Genomic DNA, 25,469 nt, shown 5'->3' with positions numbered 1-25,469 from the left:
AGGTGTGGCCTAACCAGCGCTGAGTACAGGGGAAGAATCACCTCCCTGGACCTGCTGGTGACGCTGTTTCTGATACAGGCCAGGATGCCATTGGCCTTCTTGGCCACCTGGGCACACTGCTGGCTCATGTTCAGTTTCTTGTCAATGCAGACTCCCAGGTCCCTTTCTGCCTGGCTGCTCTCCAGCCACTCTGTGCCCAGCCTGTAGCGCTGCATGGGGTTGTTGTGGCCAAAGTGCAGGACCCGGCACTTGGCCTTGTTGAACCTCATCCCGTTGGAATCGACCCAGCTCTCCAGTCTGTCCAGGTCCTATCGTCCTTTTCTGTAAAATGAAGTGATGTTCTGCCTCTGGAGAAAGATGCTATTTGCTTGATATGTGTGCTATTCTTTCACAATTAAAATGTGAAAGAATGTCCTTCATTTTATACATGTGTGAAATTATAGCACGCAACATGGATATGTTTGAAAAGCTCTTCCAATGGACAAAATAGTTAACGTGTATGCTGGAAACATTTTTATGTTTTCTTCAGGTTGTTTAACAGGCTAGTTTTACACTTCAAAACTTTTAATTGTTTCCATTCTACCTTAAATATTAACTTGCTTCATTTTTTTGTTAAAAGGGAAAGAGCTGTCCTTGCAAGTCAAAAACTATACTATAATAAGAAAGTGTTTATTTGGCAAAGCAACCTTTTTGGAGGATAAAATTACTTTTAAAATTATGATACACAGCTCTGTTACGCACTTAAAAAACAAAAACACCCCATTCACACACACACACAAAGAAAAAAAAACCAGAAAAACCTAGCAATGTATTAGAAGACTATGAAAAGTTACAGTTGATTCAGATTTCCTCAAATAAAAGCACAGAAAGCAAAACAGAGAGGTGTCTGATTTTGCTAAAATAACCAATAAACCAAGAATCAGCTAATTTGGTTTCACCAGATAGTATATAAGTCAAATAATTGCAGAGTTTCTTAGGGTTCAGTTTTGTGTGCACTGAGCTAGCAAAGCCTATGTAAAAATCATAGTGTGCATACAATATTAAAAGTTAATTAAAAATGATACTTTCCAATATAATCAACACCTGTCTCCCAAAACTAGTTAAAGTGGGGCTATGCCTATGTCAAAAAAAAAAAAAAACAAACAACAACAAACCCAAAAATCTCCCAGCATTTATTATATTATCTGAGTGGCAAAAACTTCCCCCCGCATTATTTTTCTTCTTCACTTAACTTATTGATTAAGCACTCCTCAAGGAAGAGTTTGGGGATTTATTTCATCTGGAGGTTTTTTTCAGTCCATGACTACCAGTCATAAAAAATTGGTCATAATTCTTATAAGAAAGTTATTTTGCCAAAAGTTATGACTCCATCATTTTTAATCACATTCATAGAATACTTAGTGATGGAGAACTGAGATAAATTTAGACTTCTTCACTGCCTTTTCTTCAGAACAATGTCAGATCATGTCACAAATTTAGATGGAAGAATGACTTTAAACCTGAAATTTAATCACTGCTTCACAGCTTCTACAGACCTCAAAGGGAAGTTCAGTCACCCACCTTAGTGATCAGGACACTTTCCCCAGCTGATTGCTACAAAACATTAAATCTGTTTATTAGTTACCCATAGTGGGGAAATGATGATTTTCCTTCCCTTTGAGATTCAGAGTCTGGAGTCCTGGCTTTAGGGAAGTCACCCTTGGAAGGACAGATAGTTCTTGTGAAAAGTAAGCATGTTTTCTTTTTTTTTTTTCTGATCATACCAGAAGTATAGCACTGATATTTGCCTCTAGTGGCATGACAGACTGTAACTAAAATATTTGTCCAAAGTTTAATCCAAGATCAGTGCCATTACTCCATTGTTCTTGCTTTCAGATCAGTGGACTAACCAGTAGTTTATAAGGTGTAAGCAAGAACAAGCTGAGAGCTATAGTTCTAGATATTTATACTGAAATAATGAGTGTGGGAGGAGGAGGATTTTACATGTGGTATGTTTGTCTTTTTCCTGGCAAAAAGGGAGGAACCAGGATTCTTAGGCACATCTGAAGTTAAGTGACTGATTTTCAGATGACTTATTTTAAGTTCCCATATTTTAAGAGGATCTAGATCAGTGTTGGTGACAGATATTTATAACTAATGGGTTTAGTGACTGAAAGGAGAAAATAGCTTTCCCTCAGAAAAGTTATGTTCCTAGCACATGAGCTGGTAAATTTTAATCAAGATCATAGCAATTTGTTCAAATCATAAAAATCTCTGACCTCCTTATTCTCCTTTCTCCTTTTTTTTTTCTTGTTTTTCAAGGACATAAAAGAGCAGTGGGTTTCTGTTTGCAAGATTAAACCACTATTGTCATGCAAGAGGTTCTCCAGTAAATTTAGTAGCAAAAATAACTGTTAGTATTTCAAAAGTAAATAGAAGTATTTAAGAAGAAAGATTTGACTGGCAAGATAAAATAAAATAAGTTGTAGCAGCAGCAGAAGAGATTCATTACCACACCCCACCTCCTTTCTGAAAGGGAGGCAACAGTGACATATACGTGGAAAGTCAAAGAAGAAAACCAAGGCTGCTTCAGTTCCAACTTGTCTTGCCAGCAAGCTCTCAAGCTTGTTGACAGTCTTGAGCCATGCCAGTCCCTTCTTCTCTCTACTGGCTTACTGCCTGAAAATTAAAATGTTTCCAGTAGAGATTCCTCCCTTGAGGGAGTTTGAAAATTGCTGTTTATTAACATGGAAGATGAGGTGGTTGCACTAGGGCCTGATATGTTCTTCCTTCCAAATTTCTTCTCCTGGTTTTGTATTTTTATATCAATATGTATTTTGAAAATCTGATGCCTCATAAAAGAAAGAAGGATAAGAGGCCTAGGAATGGCTCAATCCACCACTTCTTAGTTCCTTTAAAGATGCAAGGGCTGGTCTGAGGAAGGTCTTGTCTTGCTGAATTAGCAACAGTAGCAGTAACCACAAGGAGCCCATGCTTGCACACAGCTGTGAAAGATGAGTGATTGAGATGGCCCTTCAAAGAGCACATTGGAGGACTGTTAAATGGACACTGACAAGATAAGACAAACTACTTTAGCATGGTAGAAGAAAAAAATCACAGTTAAGTTCAAAAATTGTGTTAGTTTGATAACCTAAGTTCACTCTTGTGAAAGGTCAGACTTGATGCAACTGGTGGAATGTGGAGATGAGCAAAAGTAAAAGCAGAGTGAGTTGGAACTTGAACCAAGATTCACCCCACATATCTCACTCTATGCTGCATAATTATACACTTTATTACTATAAAATTGTCCATTATGCAAAGCTTACTCTGCACCCTGCACATTCTCTGCCACATCTCGAATTGCTGGAGGCAGAAAGATTATTGTTGGTCATAAAAATCTGTTAAAAATATAAACATTTGAAGATAATTCTGTTATTTAACAAAATAAATTCTTGCTCCTTAGTGGAAACCATAACTTGAGCAAAATCTCTTAATTTGCATTCCTCCTGAAAATCAACCTCACTACAATACCTCGCTACATCCATTGTGAGGGTTAAGTGCTGAGCTGGCTATTAACCGAATGACAGATGCTCTCTATTAATCCCCCTCCCCTCCCTGATAAAGAAAGAAGAGAGAATAAGGGAGAGAGATCTATGGGTTGGAAACTAAACTACACAGCTTTAGTGAAACAGTAATAATGAAAATGAAAATTGATTAAATATACACAAATATAGAGAAAAATGATACCACGTTCCATCCCGTTTTCCCCCAGTAGCGCTCATGTCACCACTGAGGCTTCAGGGCAGCCCTGGAAAAATCGAGGTTTGACTCTTGGGGTCAGCAGCAATCGGGAGCTGGAGGCAGGAACACACAGATATGGGCTGGCATGGATCAGGACCACAGGCAAATGAATGGACAGAATCCTCCCAGGATGCTGAAGAAACAGAAACAGGAAAAGAAGGGTGAAGGCGAAGGGCAAAGAGGAAGACCAAAGGAAGGGGTTTGACCCTCATGATTGCTCAAATTTATATTGAGTATGATGTGTATGGATTGGAATACTCTGGTCAATATTTGTCATTCATCTTGACCATTCCTCCCTAAAGGAGGGTTACAGATATGAACCTTTTACTCCTTTTCTCCTTCTGGAGGGCAAAATGTTCCTCAGGACTGAGCCGTGTCCTTGGTTCTGCACACCAGTCTCTAGCTGTAACTATAAACATCGAGTGTTATCAGTCCTAGAAGCAGAGACTGGCTGAGAAACTTGCTGTTAATTTCAGCAAGTGCAACTACATACAAGAGACTTAGCTGAAAGCAAAATTACAAGGCAGAAAATTAGCTCTATCCTGGCCCAAAGCAGCACATCCAGGAAGATGGAAGATACAAGAAAAATAATTTTTATTACATACTTCCTCTCTGTATTTCTTCATTGTTGGTAATCAAACAGCAGGAAAAAATCCAGAACTTGGTTGTTCCCTTTCCTGAGATGGGGAAAGCTGAAGCAATAGCCAAGTTAACTGGTACAATTTGATAGATTGTGTCATGCTTTCCAAGATGATTAGCAGAAAGGATGAAAAGACTTCTTTTTTCTTCCCTCTGTGGACATTGAGAGAATCACCTACATAACAGGAAGCTGAAGAAGGATAACATGGAAAAAATATACCCAGTCATTATAAAGCCTGAATTTGGGCAAGAATCCAACATTTCATCACAACTTTTATGTATTCCTGGAACATATTATAGGTTCCCATCCTTATACAATTTTCATTATGTTTTATGATCATTATTTCCCCTTTAATTATCATCATAGATTAGTAATTTATCTCCCTCATTCCCATTCCCTTTTGATGACAAGTTGCCACATATGTAGCCTCACCTTCCCAGTGAAAGAAATAGACTCCAGAAACACTTTTTCCTGATAACACTATGTTATACTATTGTTCTTCTGAAGCTGACTTGTTCAGATCTCTTTCATAGATTTGGAAACACCCCTAGGAAACTATGGATAACACTAATTCCTGAAGCGGTTAGTGGAGAGATATTCACCATTCTTCTGTTTACAAGTTGTCTTCCAAACAGGCTGAACACACTAAAAAAATTATTTTGGTTCTTGAATATATTTAATCATGATATTCTACTGACATAAGTGGAATAGTTCACATATGTTAGCTGAGTGAAAATCTAAATGAAGAAGCAACTAATTAAAAATATTTGCTTGTATACAATTATATACAGTTATATACAACTGAATGTATTTGTGGGTAATTTCTCCTTAGGAAAATCATAATGGAGAATGCTCTTGTGAAAATGAGTCTAATATTACTTTCTTAGTAAAGAGAAAACCTAACAAGGCTGAAAAAATCTCAGTCTTCTTGACACCTGAAAGTATCAGATATCTTGTAGGTTATAGAAAAGTGTGTTATAAACTCAGGTTTCCTAAAACTTTATATGTCTATATGAATAATATAGGTTCTCTTCAGATACAATTTTTTCATAACCACATTCTCTCCAAATATCATCTCACATCTCCTGTGCTTCTTCAAACAGTATTGATTTACATGTTCAGGCAGATGTCATATTCAAAGTCAATGAAAAGTGTAATAAAATGATACTTCAGTTCCTGATCATTTAAATAGTGCTTTATAGCTGGATAAAGATTTAGGTACTTTCTTTTCTTTTAAATTAAAGAACTACTGACAATAAGACTTATTTAACAAGTGTTTATAAGTATAAAATAAATAATGAATATGAGGTGAACTTCCTCAAATAAGAAGAAATTAATTAATTTGTAACAATAAAACATTAAGATATCATTCTCTAAGAGAAAAAAAAGAACATTTTCATTTGTATAATAATTTATTGATGGATTCGGAATTTGGTCCACCTTATTTATATTCACAATTTAAAGTATAATTTTCAATTATAACTCGATGGATTATTCTGTTTACACGCACCTTGTTTTTTTTCCGTATTCCATGAATTACAGCCCTGTGGTTTTTACTTCCTATGTGTATTGGTGGGTAGAAAATCCATTTCAGATGACAGAAACAACAAGAAGAGGAATAATATTGGCTGGAATTAATAAGAATTGGATACAACCTGAGATATCAAAACATAAGGTAGCATGTTTAGAAATTAATGGACTGACAAGCATATTCTGTAATCTCAGAAATGATCATAAAGAAATGACATCAGAAGAATCATCATAGGGTGATTAATACTGACCACAAAGTAATGAAAAGGCAGATTTGCTCTTGGAATATTTCTGGTAAAGTTTTCTCAGAAAACAGAGGAAGTAATAATTTTTGTTAATAAGACACTTTTTTCTTCTGGAATGTTACATTTTTTTTGAGTCGCATATTCAGAAATCTAAAAGCTGAAGTTAAATGAATGAAGGCACAAGAAGAGCTGACAGAAAAAGAACATAGTCTGGTTATCCTAAGTAGAATGGCCGGACAGACAAAGACTTGGAAAAATATCTTAAAATTAAGAAAACTACTGCTCTAGGAACAGATCAGTATGGACAAAATGGGAGTAAGTTTAGACTAGACGTTTCCAGTTGTTGAAATTACGAAGTCCTGACGTAGGTTTTTGGTGAGAACAGGGGAGTAAAAAAACATTTACTGATTTAAGAAGAATCATGATTGTTATATCTAAGGGAATATATAGTGTAATTATTCACAAGAGCATTTGGATTCAATAAGCCAAGGGTTTTCTTAAAATCATAGTTTTCTAGCTTGAAGTATGACCTAAATTTAGAGCAGCCTAGCCTTCTTAACTGTTTTCTGATGTTATCTTTATTGCCAAACCTCCTCAATTGCTTCTGCAGCATTAGAATAGATTATTTCACATGGAAATGAATCCCTAAAAAACTGTCAGTACTTGAAATGTTTCTGAAGGACTTAACTGAATAAAAAATAGCACTATTTCACCATTAAAATTCAGAATCAAGTGACACTTCACACTTTATTCTGTTAATTTTAACAGAGTTACACTGTTATCTTTGAATGTGTGGAACAGAAAGAATTTTGCATATTCTACAGAAACAAGTATGAGACATCTTAATCAGGTGTAGTAGTCTATGGTAATCTATTTCTACTTTAGTTTTGTTAAAATGATGCATTGAAATAATTGATGCTGTCATGGATTATCTACGTACACGCCTCCTGACAAAACTTATTGATATATCTATCATTCTTCTAAAATCTGCTCATTGTGAATATGCAAAGACAATATTACATTATCAGATTTGCTAAATAAAATAACATGAGCCAGAGAGTTTCCAGATTTCTCAGCTCTTAAAATATCTAATCAACAGAACTGCACTCATGCATTTTGTCACTAGTTATAAATTATGTATAACACAGAATAACACCAAAGCATTAACATAATTTAACAATATCAACCTATCAGTTCCTAAGTGAAAGAAATAAAGGTGTTGTATCTTAATTCATCTAGTTTGTACATATTAAGATTTACAGTAATAAGAATGATTTTTTAATGCCCTTACTTATTTTTTCCATTTAACTGTGAAATATATATTTTTTATACATACAGGCCTTCATTTGTTGATTGTGGGATTATTTTTTTTTTGATACAACTGGTGCATTAAATAATGTCCTTAACTTGAAAAATTTTAAACTTTTGTTTCTAAAATGCTGAAATGTATATAACAGCCCTCATCATCATTTAATGTACTTCAGCCAGTTTAGCTAAAATTTAGCAGAAGAAAATATATAACACTTTTCTTCATGTGTGATGGTTGTCACACTAACAGCATTGCTAGTGGTTTTAAAATCTCAGCTGAATGTTTATCCACAGTTAGTGTCTATACAAGAATATGGGAGATAGACTAATCTTTTGGATGTTTTTTTTGCAGAATGGAAACACAGGTCTTGGATTGACATAAGCATTTCTGAATGTTCACCTGATCTTTAATAATTTTTTATTTTGTATTCTCGTATCACTTAGTCATAATTATATCACTGGGGAAGACTTTTCTGTTAAATATATAGATGTAGTAAATATGTTCAATACACCTTTAACTGATCTCTGAGGGTACGTGACATCACCTCATGGTACCATTGTCTTAGACAGTAGACCAGGGGAAATTACGTATACATTTTTTATCTTTTTTGCAAAGGTAATTAAACAGAATTTACTGAGTACTTCCTTGTACCTGTTGTGGACAAGAGAATGGAATGGCTTAAGTTCTCTTGAAAAAACACCAAAAAAGATATAAAAGAAAAGTGATTTTAAAATTTATATTTAAAATTTACAAAATGTATAAATTAAATTTTTAAAAGTGTGACTTAAGAGAATTTGATGGCAAGGTGCACTCTGTTATTTCCTATGTGAAAGGGATGTGTAGGGGTTAGAATTGGAAAGAAGCAACTTTCACAGGGACCAGGAGAAATGATAGAGAAGAAATGATAGGGAAATAGGATACTGGAGACTGAGTCAGAATTGCATTGGTGTGATTTGTACAGGGACCAGGGACAAAATGAGGAAGGCCCTCCCATTTAGTCAAGAGGTTCAGAATGCATTCCTTTGGTTTCTAAAATCCTTCTCCAAGAGAAGTCTAGGTGTGGCTAGATGCAGGTGTAGGGATTTCAGTGTAGTGCTTTAATATGTAATTTTGGGTCTGGTGTGATTTGAAATACACAGGCCATTGAGGTTGATTATTAGAATAAATAACAAAATGTGACTATATTATTTTATAGTAATATTTAAGCAGTAATCAACAATTTTTTACAATCAATACAGAGTTTCAGTTAAAAATCTACAACATTTCTAAACTAAATTTTGTGTGGGTGGTCTTGCACACACACACAGATTCAGATGTTAACCTATGCTAAAATAGTAACTTTTGGTACCTAAAGATCCTTGAGAAGCACGAAAAGAGTTTGCAGTGAAATACACAGCCAATTCAACCATGAGATCAAATTATAGCAAATTAATAGGATTTGGTCTTTTTTCTCTATGTACAAGAAGCTGCCAGCCGCTTACTTTTTCCAGTCAGATAGACTGGAACTTTCTTCGTGAGACATCAGGTAGCAGCTTGGTGTAATCCCAAAAACACCCTATTAGGAGGTCCCTATTAGGATCAAATTTTATAGGATCTTAATCTGATTTGCTTTGATCTGTATTTTTCCATGATGGGCACTATATTAATTAAGTCATCTTTGTCAACTTGCAGAGAAGGCTTATGATCTGGGCAGGAAGGATCTGCTTCCCAGGCAACAGCAGTTCCAGGTATGACTAAGGAGTGCCTGATCTCCCCAAACTGCTTTCTTTGCAGTAGGACAAGAATTGTTTTAACTTGATGCTTCAGTAGGCAAGATCAGTAAGAGCCAGGTTGTCTCAGCCTAGTGCACTTGTTATTGAAACAAGAAAAATGTTGGGCCCACTGCGCTTGTAAGTAGAGCAAGAACAATGTTGTCTGATGTTCACATTGCAACACAGCTCAGTGAACAGGGGGTCTGCACCACCAGTCCTGTTCAACTGATTCCAATTCCACTGTTGTGTGAAGGTGGTCATCAGTTTCATGATACATAATGATGACAGAACGTTCAAACTTGTAAAAACAAGTTTAATCTGACCTTATATGACTTTATTCTCATAGCTGTCTGTAATTTTTTTCATTGTAGATGGAGAAAACCAACAGAAATACTAAACTCTCATAACAGCATTAAATTTTGATTCTCCTGTGACAGAGGCTGTAAAGACAAAAAAAACACCTTAAAAAGACATAAATTTCTGCTTTTTCTAGACATGAGAAACAAAGGAAATTATAATCTACGTGCATGCAGTCTGGGTACTTACTTCTAGTGAATGATTTTCATAATCACCCAGGTTTATTTAGACACTGGCATGAGTTGTCCTCACTAAGAGCCCATTTTTCAACTCAGCATTTTCTACAGTATTGTAAAATAACCTTACACAGCTTGATTTGCTCTCAGGCACCAAAATCCTCTCTGTAAAAATAATTTAATATTTTTCTGTGTGAATGTAAGTAAATAGCATGATTATGTAGCATAACTATAAAGACTCTCTTGCAGGAAGTGTTCTTCATGAAGAAGAAGTCCTTAGTTTATGTCCTTATTCTTGAATGCTTCGGTATTTTTCATCAAGACTGATGAAACATAATCCAGGAGAACCAGCTCATGATCATGCAAGGGCCATTCTCTTTCTTATTATTGCTTTTTCAAAGGTTCATGACTTTTGTATCCTCAGTTGCAATGGGGGGTATATTTAGCAGAAGAAGTGGCTTCTAGTCTAAGTTATAGCTCAGCATATGGGTTTAAATTTGTCAAGGCAGAAGAGGGCACTGAACACAAATCTGATTTGTCAGACAAGTAATTCAGCTCTTGCTGTATTACAGAATATAAGCAGGAGAAACAACATAATGATTACAGGATGCTCTCATTTTAAAAGAAAAACATACATTTATGAAAATTATAGACTCCAGCCTTAGACAAGTGTCTAAGTGCAAGGGAGAGACAGAATCTAAAAAAACCTCTCCTTTTAGATTTTTCTTGTCAGCTGTTTGACATGCCTTTTATACTAAATGTGCTGTCTTCCATAGATCAAATATGTACTTGCTTCTATGTCTGTAAATGAGCCATAAATGCCTTTATGTGGCGATTCAGTCCAACTTCGAATAGGTGTACAAAGCAGGGGAAATAAATCCTTGAAAGTACATTTATTGAGAAAAAAACCAAGATCATTAATTCTTAGATATCTCCAATTAGATATGGTGAATGCTACCTTCATTGCACAAGGAATTCATGTTTATAATTCATGGTTTTTAAATTTCACATTCCAAAAGAGGCAGCTAATATTGTATTCAACACCATCAAACTTGAGACTTGTGGGATTCAGCATTAGAAAACAAAATAAGACCATAAAAAATACTAAATTAAAAATGTATAGCTCCATTTTCAAAGGACAGTTAGGTGTGTGGAAATGATACTCATTCTCACAACTTAAGTGTTGTGAATTTGAAGAAATATTCATTAAACAATTCCAGATGGACTTTTAAGTCTCTGCACGTAATAGAGATTCCAAGTTCCAGTGAAAGGGAATTGAGAGTATGGCCGTATATTTGAGTATATAATAATCCAGGGTGAAATGAACCATAGCTGTACAGCAGCCTTATTTAATTTTATAATTTCCATTTTTTTGAATACTTCACATGCAGCTATAATACATAAATAGATATATATATAGTACATATAATAATATAGTAGGATATTGTCATAATATAGGATACAAAGTTATTTATTAAAACTCCATACCCAGTGCTTCTGTAAACACTTTTATTATTAAAATTCTGTTTATGATGCTGAATTTTTAAAAATAAAATATGGGGTTTTGTCAATGAATAAACATGCCTTCAGAACAAGTTATGGTTTATTGAAATACTTTAAATGAAGCTTTAAAATGGAGACCTGAATGAAGAATTAATACAAGCAGTTTCTATCCCTAATTACAGTTTTCTAGCCATTTCTTCCTCTCCACTTTGCATAAAAATGACAGAGTTGTACCTATATGCTATATTTCATTGTACTCTCTCAGTATCTTTTCTCTTTTCAAATTACTTCTAACTTAAAGTTCCATTATACATTTGGAGCAGGAAATACAGATACAGACAGGGAAATACATTTCTTTAAATCTTCAGTATTTCTGAACTATATGTGTTAGCCATTATGACTCTCTGGTGGACAAATGTTGATCTTAGCTATACCCAGCACAGCCCAGAAGAAATAATGGAAGCCTCAACATTAAAATAAACTGGCATAGAGACTTTTCACTACTATTTCTTATATGGTGGTAATTTCCAATATAACTTGACATACAGCATTTTATAGGAATTTCCAGTAGAGCTAAGTGATTTGGAGTAAATTTCTGGAACTTCTGAATTGTAGTTTCTTATTTTTATCTGCTGCAGTCTGATTAAGTAAGTATCATAATTTTTGTAGTGATATTAATGTCTTCTAAGTGTTATGTCAGCTATCCTAATGCTATATATATGGTCCTAAAAACAGATCTACAAATGAGGTCTAAAAATGAGGACTATTCCCTTGGTTTTGAGAGAGTTGCCTGCCCAAGTACAAAAATACACTATTTAAAGTTTCAGTTTGAGTAGTAACTCTGCTAATACTAAAGAAACTCTTTTAATATGTAGTAGGTGAGGCTGCAAGATTGGCTGCAGACAGTGTATTAAATAAAAATACCCTAAAATAAAAGCAGAGCATTAAGACTTGTTTTGCATAATTTAAAGCTAAGAGCATTTAAAAGCAAGCAAACTTTGGAAAAGAGGAACTGAGAAATTCAAATAGAGTACAACTTTCTGTTGCAATAATCTTCCTACAGGCTCCCTTATAGGCTGATGTGAAGTCTGTGCTGTAGATCATTTCGAGCTAGAGGGAATGTTGAGTACACATATATATCTGTGTGCATTTAGAACTCTTTCAAATGTAATTTCCATATATAGGACAGGCTGGAAGTACTGAAATAAGGTACACCCTCCTCCTACACATTCCTACTTAGTTATCACCTATGAATATTTATATAGCATTGTGTTTTACAGATTCATATAGGAACATTTAAAGTATTGAAGGGAGATGCAATACTAATTAGTCCTCTTTCAGATTTGCCTTCTACATTAGACAGTGGAGGTTTAAAAACCCTTTCTAAAAAACGTTGTAAATACAGCTATATATGTGGCAGACATGATTAAAATTAAGGCAGATAAACACAGCAGAACACAGAATTTTATGCTGGTGTCTGCAAATTCTTTACTTTAGATCATTTGCTGCAGTTGCATTAAATCAGGTAATAACTAGAAACCTTCAACTAAAGTATAGCCAGTGCTGCATCAGGGAGATTCTACTCCTTTAAACCTCCCAACATATAACCTCCGGTGTTGCTTTTGTTAGTTTAACGTAATATTTTTATTTTCCATTGTCTGTGATTTTATCCATATTTTTCTGAAGTTCCGGGAAACAGAAATTTCCTAAATTTTCCTACCAAAGACAGTGGGACATAATTTCATTCACAGAATTTAAAGCTGCAGACTGTAATTTCATCTGTACTATTAACTTCTAACAGCCTAAAGGCATAGCTTTATTTTTGTGACAGGTTAATTGTAAAAGTGCTATTTGTGATATCTTTTTCATTTCCTTTGACTTGTCCTGTATCTTCAAAGTTTTTCTAACTTTGCACTATTGTTTTCAATGAGCAAGTGGCATATTGTCTAATAATCAACTACATTAAGTAGACTTAGATCCCATAAAACCAGTTTACTACAGCATGGCAAACTTTTTAAAGTGTGATGGGATTTATTAGATCAGCTCATGAAGCTGGAAAAAGCATGACAAGTTCTTTTTCCACCAAACATTTTTAATGGTTGTATTTCGATAACTGCAAACTTGCTGAAATAATAAAAACTACTACTATTTTAACAGCAAATCTTGGAAGTGTCTAAGCACTGAAATACTCTCAGAACAACAAAAAAGAAATTAACTATTAATTTTAAAAAAGGACATAATTATCACATTTCATAACATTTCTTTAATGGCTCACGCTTCTCAGCTCTTCCCTTTTTGTTATTTGCCTTTTAATATATGGGCTAATTGTTTAGCCACAGGGCTTCAAAACCTGAAGCAATTATTTTCAGATTCAAAATAAATTTGAAAACTTTGAAATTATGATAATTAAATTTAGAGGAAACATTAAAATATTTTACATTGAAATTAAAAATCAATAACTATAAGCAATGAGGGTGAAAAAGTCCTTGGAAGGTAAAAACCATTTCTCTGCTTGTGTTAAGTAGACCTAATAATACCCACATCAATTTCAATTAAAAAAAGCCCAACAACAGACAGGAAAAAAAAAAAAAAAAAAAAAACAAAAAACCCAACCAAACAAAAAAAGCCACAGAGGCAAGTACAAGCAATCACAGTACTGAAGAGAGTACTTTCCCATTGGTTCAACATGACTTTTTTCTGCTATACACAATCTTCTTTAGTCATAAAGTTTGTTTGTTGCCTGTGAAAAACCTTTATATTTTACATATATTTGTGCAGATAAAGACAGAAGACTTCGGTCATTCAGTGTAAGTTATCTGTACTTATTTTCATCTTGGAAAGTTATTTTTTTAGCTGCTTTCTATACTGCTATCTCTAGCTTTCACATTCTTAGGTACTGTTTAGGTTTCTACAACATCTTCTACATGCCAAATCTGTCTGACATTTCTCTTGTACATACAAATCTGTCTTGTCCACCTCTCTTACTCCTTCTCCATGCAAGAATAAGGATAAATTTTATTTTATTTATTTATTTATTTATTTTATTTTTTATTTTATTTATTGTATTTTCTTTGATGTTATTTAAATAACTTATTTTATTACTTTAATAATTATGCAATGCTTGTACTGATTCACTTGACATTATAGTAAGTTAGCTAATTTATTTCATAGTCATTTGCTGCTAGGTAGTTTTCTTTATTATTGCCAGAGTATCTTGGTGTGTATAACTAGATCCTTTAAATAAAGGTATACAATTCCCTTGCAGATAGTAATTTACAGAATATCCTGTAACATCAGAATTACTAATTTCTGAGTAATTGATGCAGTAGTCGTAATATGAGACATAAATATGACAAACTACACCTCATATGGAATGATCTGCAGTCTGGAATATTTGAGTAATATAATTCATCACTCCAACTTCAGTCCTTAACATACAGCATTTCCCAGCTAGGAGTAAAGAAATTTCATTATTGCATATTTTGCTGTTGTGACTGGTAGTTTTAATCTTTTGGCCACTGCCAGAGTATGGGCTACATTCATTTCTGATTCTGAAAGCAGCTTCAGGATAAATGCTGATAGCATTAGTTAAGCATTTCCTTTCAGACAAGTACATAGTTACAACTCTCCTGGCTTTGATTTGTTTCAATATGAGGAAAGGAGAAGCTACCCCAAGGGAGGCATTTGTTTCAGAAAAACAGCAAGTTAAATGCTATTCTCAATTATGTTGGTGTAAAGTAGGAATAAATTCTAGTTGTATTCAGAAGATTAGATCTAAGTTTATGTCTTAGTACTAGATATAAGAATTTGGCCAAATATTCACTCAAGTGTATCCTGAAAATTTCTAAGTTTCTAAATTTATCAGTCACCTGGAAGGTAATTGATGAATAATGCTGATTGAAATTTCTAGGAATTTGTTCTGAAAGAAAAGTGTTTTTAATCTATGACACGCGAGAAAACAGAATGGATATTTTACATAAAAATTAAGTATTTTGGATGTGTTTATTATTCACTGACTTTCGTGCATCAAAATATTATTGGAATAATTTCTTCTTTATATTCGTTCCTCTCTTCCCAAGTCAAACCATATAAAATAAAGAAAAAAAGCAAAAATACGCTGTACGACTTCCAAAATAATTGCTAAATTTAAAATATTTTATCAAGTTTTTAAGTTACATCAGCAGATTTTTCATGTTTAATTAGCATTTTGTTTGTTCTTGATTCTTTTCTTTGGCCATTTTGTTTGAAGCATGAACTTCCAGTCCTGGGTCCCGCACATTGTTCTTTTTGAATGTTTTAAATATCTCTCCTCGTCTGAACTTTTAAAATTCTGATTTATTTTTTTATGATAAAATTATAAATAACTGTCACATCAGAATGGTAATTATGCATTAGGGAATCCTGAAAGATTGTAAAACTTCTAAAATTCTTTGCTATGCTTGCTTTGGTATGCAAGTAATATTTTAAGAGGAGCATAATTATTCAGTATTTGAAAAAATGATATCAATGTATTGTCATTTTTACTACAGTATTAAATAATTTTTTAAAAGAGCAACTAGACTTGAAGTATATATTCATAGCTTATTTTAAGTATTTAAGCACTAAATGTCTAATGTGCTATTCATGTTTGGAAAAAAACACTGTAGCTGTTATTTTTTATTTAATAAAATCTCTAGATACTGACATTATTTCCCCATAGTCCCACAAATATATACTTTGAAAACAATTTTTCATTGCCAACAATGTAAACTATATGCAAAATTGTTAATGGCGTGTTTTTATTTTGAATGCACCTAAACAGTCCTTATAATAACTCAGGTTTTTTTCAGGTTTTAAGCTGAATCTAGCCACATAAGGTTTATTCAGAAACACTGGTTATATAATCCTTGCAAAGAGCTATAATATGTATTAATGGTGGCATTTTCAACTCACAGTACAGTGCCATTATATTAAATCTCCCATTAACCTGAAAAAGGCAGTTCTTTGTAAAATCTTTTGGGAATTGTGCATATTGATGTAAAACCACTAAGATTTCTTATTACTTCTATTAAATCTATTACAATTATGAATTTAATAATAATTTAAAAATATATATATGCAGTGGTAAGTCATAACATCTCTATACAAATACAGATACATTCATACTTTCTCTTTCAGATATTACTTGGTGAATAGCAGGACATTACTTGGTGTAAATTAGCCAACAGAATTATCATCTCTGGAACAGGTCTGAGTGTAAAAGTCTGTTAATCAGGGCAAGCATACTTTATTGATCCTGCTATGCCACATGGATTCCTAATGTGGATGGCACACTTTTGTTTTGCATTCAGTGGCACAGAGATTATTCTTGCATTAGAGACATTACTGTAGCATTCCTGTAATCCTCATTTTTTTTATTCTTGAAGGGCTTCTATATCCTGTTCCTTTTTAATGCTTATCTTTAGTGCTTTTAATGCTTATCTTCTTGCACGATGCTGGGTAACAGGTAGAACTCTGGAAGAGGTGGTATAAATTGAAACATGGACTTTGGGCTCTGGGCCATGTGGCCAAGGGTGATGATAAGAAGAAACAGATGAGCAGTGAGGCTAGGGTACAGTAGCAGGTGACTGCATGAAACATAGCTGGTGTTTTAACAACACCATAGCACATGGTGTTGGCCAGATGCCCTCTAACTAAACTGAGGTGTTTAACCAGGAGGAAAATCAAGAGCTCAAATATGAGGCAGATAGAGGTATTTTGGGGGTCATGGGAAAGAGTCAAATCTTGAGAACATCACTGCATGAGAGCTGTATTTCCAGCTGCAGAAATTTTTTTGGCAAAGTTTGAAATTTTGATGGATCCATGCCTCACTAATCCTCACTAATACTAGTTTGCCCATCAGTTTCACTGTACATGGACTTTTCCAAGTATTTCCAACAGCTTTAAATCACATATCATTTCTTCCACATCAGTTTCCTTTACAGTTCTGACCTTTCAGGAACATGGAATTGAAAAAAAAAGAACAAGCTGTGACACTTCTATCATAAATTCTATGATATTAATAAGCTCTATAATGGAAAACTTGTAAAAACTTGTATACACTAAAAATTCTGTTGATCTATGAAAAACAATGCATGCCTGTAGGCCACTTTAAGTTTTAAGGGTTTCATTTTAAGAAATATATCAAAACAGTCATTGAGTTTGCCCACACAGTTTATTCACTGGGTATTGTAAGAGGTGTTTGTGGCAAATTGGTTTAAACTGCATTATCGATATTTTCATGTAAGTTGAATACGACAAAGAATGGAATATAACTCAAAATTTTTCCAATTATAATTTGATCTGTGAATCTCAAAGCCTTATTTGGTTTTAATTTTAAAAAATAAAGAGTACTTTTCAAAGAAATGTACACCTGCTTTGCCTTAATTTTATTGATACATAGGTGAAGAAAAGGAAAGATGACACTGTTTTTTCAAGTATTAGATAAATGTTAAAACCAGATATTTCTCTTTCTAAATTATAGTTATAGTAATGATTAATTCCCATTTCATTAAATACCTAGGAGGAATGGCATATGCTTATGAGATATGATTCAGCATGGAAATACTCTATTTTTCAGGACAGGGAGATTTTGTATTAATTAGTTTATTTTCAGTCCTATGCTAACATTCCAGTGAGTCATTAAAGTATTACTGATATTTTTTAGATGAAAAACAAAATCTGTGTTTAAAAATATTATTCTTAAAATCAGTAAGTCAGTGAGAGATTTTATGTAATAAAGATCCCATTGAGTTGAGCACACCAAGGTTTCTCATGCTATTCAAGACTCCTTAGATCAGGTATCCAGGTGGGAATAGAAGATATTTCAAGAGAGGAGATTTAACCTTAAAGCTGGATGCCAGAGAGAATATTCTACAGCATCTCATATGGCAATGTATACTACTGTGAAGCAACTCAAACCTTAGATTTCACTGGTTCATAATGGAAGCTTAGAATCTAGCAAGAGATGAATACAAGCTTCATTCAGAGCATAGTACCCTCTCTTCATCCAGATGGTACAAATCTCCCACAGGTACTGATTTATATGCATAAAAACCATGATCTTAGGTATCCAAGGGCACCTCATGTGGCTTCAGATGCATATAGGGAAATTGTAGGCAAACAAACGGAGCCTCAGTCTCCACTAACTGTAAAAGAAACTCAGGGACTTAGCTTATATACAGAAACTAACATTTAGATGCCCACAATACATTGATGAATAAATTACCCAAAATACCAGAACCAGGATTTCAAAACATATGTCAGCATAGCCACTTCAGCAATACATTATTAATATTGCTGTTTTGGGGCATTCTTTACTTCACAGACTTTCCCCACAGGCTTGTCACAGCTTAGAGTCTTTCTCAGCAGTCAGAGTTGTGCAGTGCAGTGCTGTGATGTCAGATTTGTGCCTAACATCCAGTTCTGGAGCCACCAACACAAGAAGGACATGGAACTGTTAAGAGCAACTCCAAAGATGATCAGAGGGGCTGGAGCACCTCTCTTGTATGAAGACAGGATAAGAGAGCTGGGGTTATTCAGCCTGGAAAAAAGAAGGCTCTGGGAAGAGCACTCTTCCAGTACTCTAAGGGACCCTATGGGACAACTGGAGAGGTACTTTTCACCAGGGCATGTATAGACAGGTTATGAGCTAATGCCTTGAAATTGGAAGACCTAATAATCTAGGTCTAGATTATACATTAGGAAGAAATTCTTTAGTGTGAGGGTGGTGAGACAGTGGAACAGGCTGCGCACAGAAGCTTTGGCTGCCCCATCCCTGGAAGTGTTAAAGGGTAGACTGAATGGGGCTTTGAGCCAACTGGTCAACTGGAAGGTGTCCCTGCTCATGCAGGGGTGTTGGAACTATATGACCCTTAAGATCTCTTCTGACCAAAAACCGTTTTATGATTCTATGATTCTGCTTTACTCCTAGAGCTGCACTTTGCATACTAGACAAAGAAAAATGCTGGTAAAGAAAAGCAAAATGAGCTTTGCTTTTTTCCTAAGTTGTAGTTAATGTTTCAAAGACAAAGAGCATGCATAGCCAGCTTCTCACAAAGCACTGCCAAGAAACGCTGACTGTACAGCTGGACTGATCCAGATTGACATCAGTGGTAGGAGAGTCCAATAGAAGCTTTCAAGAAACAAGATATTCTTGGCAATAAAAGTAAAAATATGATGGCTTATACCAGCTCTTCTGTAAAATTGGCAGGCATTCTTCACATTTTTAAAGGCATTATCAGTTGAAAGGAATCCAAATGGTGATGAGCAAAAAGAGAGCACCTGCTTTTCATTGATAAACACATACTGCTCAAGACATGAGTTCCTGGATAAAGACACATGTGCCTGCTTCTGTAATAACTGCCTATTTAAGAAAAGTCTAGTAAAAGAAAATCAAGAACAGTCAGAACAACATGACTACATTAAAAAGACTCTTTCATGCTGACTATATATTAAGAGGATAATGTATCTTGCTATTTTTCATTATTATTAACAATAGCTGTTTCTGCAAGACTTTCTTCCTTAGCCCAGCTGCCCCTCCTACTTTTCTATTCTGCAAGGCTTGATTTGTATTGCTGGTTTTGAAATAAAAGTATTTTAATGATAGAAAAGAACTAAGTATTTCAACATTAGAGTGATTGTGTTCCTTTGTCAAATACTGTTCCAACTACATCCCAGCCTGAAATAATACCTAAGGGCCTTAACCCATAAAATAGAATTCAATATTAAAATCACATGCAAACATTACGGATCTGTGGAACGTTTATTGCAAAGTTGACAAGATTTTTTAATTACAAAATTTGCCAACAATTCAGTATGTAAACTCTATGAAATGTACTATTGAATACTAAGACAAATGTTTGCCTAAACATAGGAAAAGCACATATTACTCTTCACAGCTGAACTCATATGCACCAATTATTTAGATCTGAAACTTGAGCTGACATATGGTGATGAAAATAAATATTAAAAAGTTGTATTAAATTATTCATTATGCCTTAAAATGTTATCTGAATTTCAATAAATAATCATAACTTCTAAAAGATAAGCATAAGTATAATTTAAAAGAGATGATTCTAAAATGCATTCCATTCTTTTAGGATAGAACAAAAAGAGGGTTTATTTATAATGTTAGCACCAACAAAGAGACAGAAATGTGATTTCTGAAACTGCAACATAAAAATTCATACAAAAGCTTTGTTAATGATTTGTACCCCATCTGAAAATGGTTAAGTCTACTCTATGGGTAATGTAGAAAAATGACAATTCATGCATAGATTTATTGTTAAGCAAATACAAATAAAGTGGAATAGATTTTACTCCAAGTAGACTAGAAAAGCAGTCATTCAATGGCATCAAGCAAGCCTTGAGAAAGACAAGAATTCAAATAACTCTTTTATGTTAAATACTTAAAAATCTCTTTGAGGAATGATTTGAAGAAAATAGAAAAAAAAATAGAAGACTTGAACACAGCATTCCTGTTTTACTTTTGCAGTATTTAGGTATTTGGATGCTGAAATATTTGGATGCTGTATGTCATTATGACATCACATCAAACACTGTGGTATTCTTTACCACTTCTTTTATTAATTAAATAGAATCATAGAATAATTTGAGTTGGAAGAGGTCTTTAACCATCTAGCTCAAACACTCCTGTTGTGGGCAGGGACATCTCTCACTAGATCAAGTTTTCTCAAAGCCCCATCAAGCTTGACCTTGTATGCTTCCATGTATGGGAAATCCATTACTTCTCTAGCAACCTGTTCCAGTGTCTGATAAACCTCTTTGTAAAAAATGTCTTCATTGTGTCTAACCTCAATCTATTCCATTTTAATTTAAAATTGTTTTAATTTAAAACTGTTTAAAAACTCCTTGTCCTATTGCTGAAGGCCTTGGAAAAACATGTCTGCTCCTCATAAGCCTCCTTTACGTATTGAAAGATCACAGTAAGATATCATCAGAGCCTCTTCTCCGGTAGTCTGAACAACCCCAACTCTCTCAGCCTTTCTTCATAGAAGTGTTCTGCCCTTCTGATCATTTTTGTGTCTCTCCTTCAGGCCTGCTCAACAGGTCCATGTCTTTCTTGTGCAGGGACCCCCAGAGCTGGACACATTACTCCAGATGGAGGCCCACAAAAGCGGAATGTCAAGGTTTCTTTGGATTGAATCCCTTCTCACTGCACCACTCAGTTGGGCATCATCCTAAAACTTTATGGAGGTGCCTGCAGTCTCACTGTCTATATCATTAATAAAGATATTGAACAGTACTGGTCCCAGTATGGACTGCTGAGGGACACCTGTTGTTACTGATATCCATTTGGACATTGAGCTGCTGACTGCACTTCTTTGGGTGTGGAAGTTCAGCGAACTCCATACCCGCTGAATAGTCAATCCATTCAAATCTATATCTCTCCAACTAAAACACAAGAATATTGTGTGAGACAGAGTGAAAGGCCTTGCAGAAGCCAAGCTAGATGACTTCAGTTGCTCTTCCCTTATCCACAAATACAGTTATTCTATTGTAGGTGACCACCACCCTAGTCAGCTGTGATTTTCCCTTGGTAAAACTGTGTTAGTTCTTTCCAGGCACTTCCTTTATTTATATGTCTTGACATATCTTCCAGGAGTTCTAGTCCACGTTTTTACCAGATCCTGAGGTGACTCTGACCGAGGTTCCTCCTTTTTTACCCCTTTTGAAGATGAGTGTAATGTTTCCCTTTTTCTGGTCACTGGGACCCTCACATCACTGCTATCACTTTGCAGCTATGATAAAGATCAAGTTACCGACTACACATTCCAGTTTGCTCAAAGTCCTCTGCTAGGATTACAACAGCTCCATTGGGCCCATTTGAAGTGTCTCAGGAAAGATGGCATCATGCCATTAAAACAGTTGTTTCTCTCTAGAAAAGGAACTTTAAATTACCACCTTAACTTTTTTATGCTGTAGACATTTAAGTGTAGTCAGACATCCACTTCAAATAAGGTTACTATCAGTCTGTCACCAATTGACCCTAACTGTTACCTTAGCAGGTCTCCTGTGGACATCCAATATTTTGGAAAATCCCTATGAAACTAATTGATAATTGTTCCACCTTTGTATTTTCTACCTGTACTCTGGTCAGAACCAAGACTATGTATTACTTAGAATGGTGTGAATACTACTGCCACATAGAAAATTGCTTCTGCTCCATGTATTTTGCATTAATTTCTTCCCTAGAGCATGAAGGCATATGTTTATAAATATATAAACCTGTCTATGTTGTTCTCATTAACCATATAAATATTAATTTTATTTATTTTTTTATTTCATGGCCTGAAGTTACTTCTAGTAATGATTAATATAGTAAAATGATGAAGATATAATATTTAGCAGAATGTTTAATTGGTTTAGCTTTCAGTTAACTTTATGTTATTCCTTCTTATATTACTTTTTTATTATTGTACACTCCTGAGAAAATAAGATCAGTGTTTTCATGGTGAACCTTACTCTCGCTCTAATAATTTTCTTTAGAAATTGCACATAAACAACAAAAAAAATCCTAATATTTTTGAACAGGACTGACTTTAATGAAATTCAGTATTTCAGCTGAAGAAGTATTATAGGTTTATTAATTATATTGTTTCTCTTTTTTTTTTCCTTATACATATAAACCTTCATTTGTGCTAATTCATTTTGACACATGTTCATACTGTGATTTCAACTTCTCAAGTGGATCACAAGGAAGAACTAACAGTGTGTAGTTGCCTCACATTGTCACTATTAAACATGCTCTGTTATTATGTTGTTAACTTTGTCTACATCCTCTCAATATCTATGAACTCATCTTAGATCTTGAGTGATGTTAATAAAAATCTTGTTGTCTGTAAACATATTCCTTTTTTCTCTATATTTATCTTTCCAAATATTTTAATATTCACTTAATACATTAAATTATAAGAAAGTGATGAACAGCTATAGATGCAACTATGAAATTAAAAAAGTAACTGTATGAGCTGATTCTGTGAGTTTGTGAGTCTGCACAGTAATTTTATTACTTCTTCCCTTTAAAGTACATTACCTTCTTCAACGGGTAAAAAAGAAAAAGACACAATGTATGTTTTTGAATGGTTTCTAAGCTTGCACCGAGAAACAGGGTTTGTGATGTTTGCTAGGCTTTGCTCCTGGAACAACCTGCTAATATCAAACTTTCTTAACTGAGCATCAGGAATGCTTACACTCTGAAATGCTTATATCAACTGTTCTCCTTTTAACAGTACTCTCACTGATGAGCAGAAAATTCCAATGCAGAAGATTCGAGTGTGGAAGTTGGCAGATGCTTTTTAGCCAAAATGTTTCAAAACATACATTTTATTTTTGATTTTTGTGAAATGTAATTTTTTCTCCCAGTCATAGAATTTAGAAGATTAGAGAGGAACTGGTTAATTTTTTTTTCCTAACCCCCGTTTTTCACTAATCATCCTTTGAACTTTCCACAATAGAGCTGAATGCATTGCTTGGCTTTTCCCACTCATGAAGGGATTATTCCAAAACTATGACCAAGTAGAGCATAGTGTCACTGCATTCATAGTCTCTTCCCCAGCAATAATCCTCAAAAAAATGAGTCAATACCTCTCCTCATTAGTAATATTATTTTATCTATCTAATACTCTTTATGAAACCTGTGTATACGTCTCTATGGAATTTTAATTTTTTTGGAATATGAAAGAAAGGTCTTTCTTTCTGTGAACACTATGACCTGTCGTATGATAGAACATAATACAGAATAAAAGGGAAAGTTTGCCCTTTTAAAGATGAGTTTTCTTACATTTGTAGACATGACAATTAGTCTCCCTTTCCTCATGTGTAGCTTTCTCAGGTGGGGTGAGAAATGAATCAACAATATTAATATTCTAATATGAATGGGTGGAGAATCAGACCACTATGAAATATTAAGTCCAGCTTCTGGAAATCTTGAAAGCCCATGCTGTGAAGCTTGTCTTACCAATTTATTCTAACCCTAACTAATTTTTTTTATTATACAACACATAAGACAGTTACAACTGTCTGCATTCATCAAATAAAGAACATAATATGCTTTCATCTTATTTGATTTTACTCTCAGTATCAGGATAGCAGGCTACCTTAAAATGTATTCTGTAAATTTTTATTGCATCATTTTCAGTAATCCCTTAGTTGATTGAAAGTTTTTATTATTTAAAATATCTCAAAAGCATGTATTTTTCCAATCAGATGAGTGGAATAAATTTACTTAGTTTAGACAGCTAGGATAGACTCACATGTTTTACTCTGCAATGTGTTAACAATATGCATATCAAGGAAGATGCAGAACTTTGGAGGGGGTTTTTTGTGTTTTTTCTTTTTTTGTTGACCTGGTTTTTGTTAGGGTTTTTTTTTTTGTTTTGGGTGGTTTTGTTTGGTTGGTTGGTTTGTTTTGCTTTTTTTAATATAGAAGTGATCCTGATCATTCTGTTAGAGTAATATCAGATATGAACTTACACAGTGAGAAAAAAAAATACTTCCCAGGATTTTTTTCTTTTATCTTTCTTTTTTTTAAATCCTTTAAAATCATGGTTGTCTTAGATGTTTATCCTTTTGATGAAAGAAACAACTCCTTACAGCAATGGAGATTCAGATTTAGAACTTTTCAGTGAGCAACTGGTGAAAACTGAACAGAAGTAAGGCTGTTGCTAGTACATAGATTCTTGTTCAGAGATTCCTTTTAATTTTATCAAAAAAATAGAAATTAAAAAAGGGAAAATGTACCGAAAAAAATCAGACCTCAATTGTTTCAATATTATACTGAAATAAAATCACATTTCCACTTTTAAAAAAGATATTTAGTACTTAGTTACATCACTTCTACAGAGGTAACCTATGGTCTGTTGCCTGCCATGCTTTCCTTCCTACTGTGTTCTCCTTCCTTTTGGCCAAGCATATTTTTGTTAATGCTTACTTATTAAATTCTCCAGTGCATCTCAGTGCATTCTCTTTTTAAAGTCCTGGTACTAAACTAATAAAAAGTACTATAAATAATAGTATAAATATGAGGCTTATAAATTACTGCTGCAGATGTTCAAACTATTTATAGTAGAAAAAATATGCAAATGATCAAGGAAAACTTGATTGGATAGATCAGTATCACCACTGAGGATACTGATT

The sequence above is a fragment of the Calypte anna genome, chromosome 1 (assembly GCF_003957555.1).
Source record: "Calypte anna isolate BGI_N300 chromosome 1, bCalAnn1_v1.p, whole genome shotgun sequence".
Classification (NCBI taxonomy): Eukaryota; Metazoa; Chordata; class Aves; order Apodiformes; family Trochilidae; genus Calypte; species Calypte anna.
The sequence above is the reverse complement of the archived record's forward strand: the minus strand, read 5'-3'. Positions refer to the sequence as shown.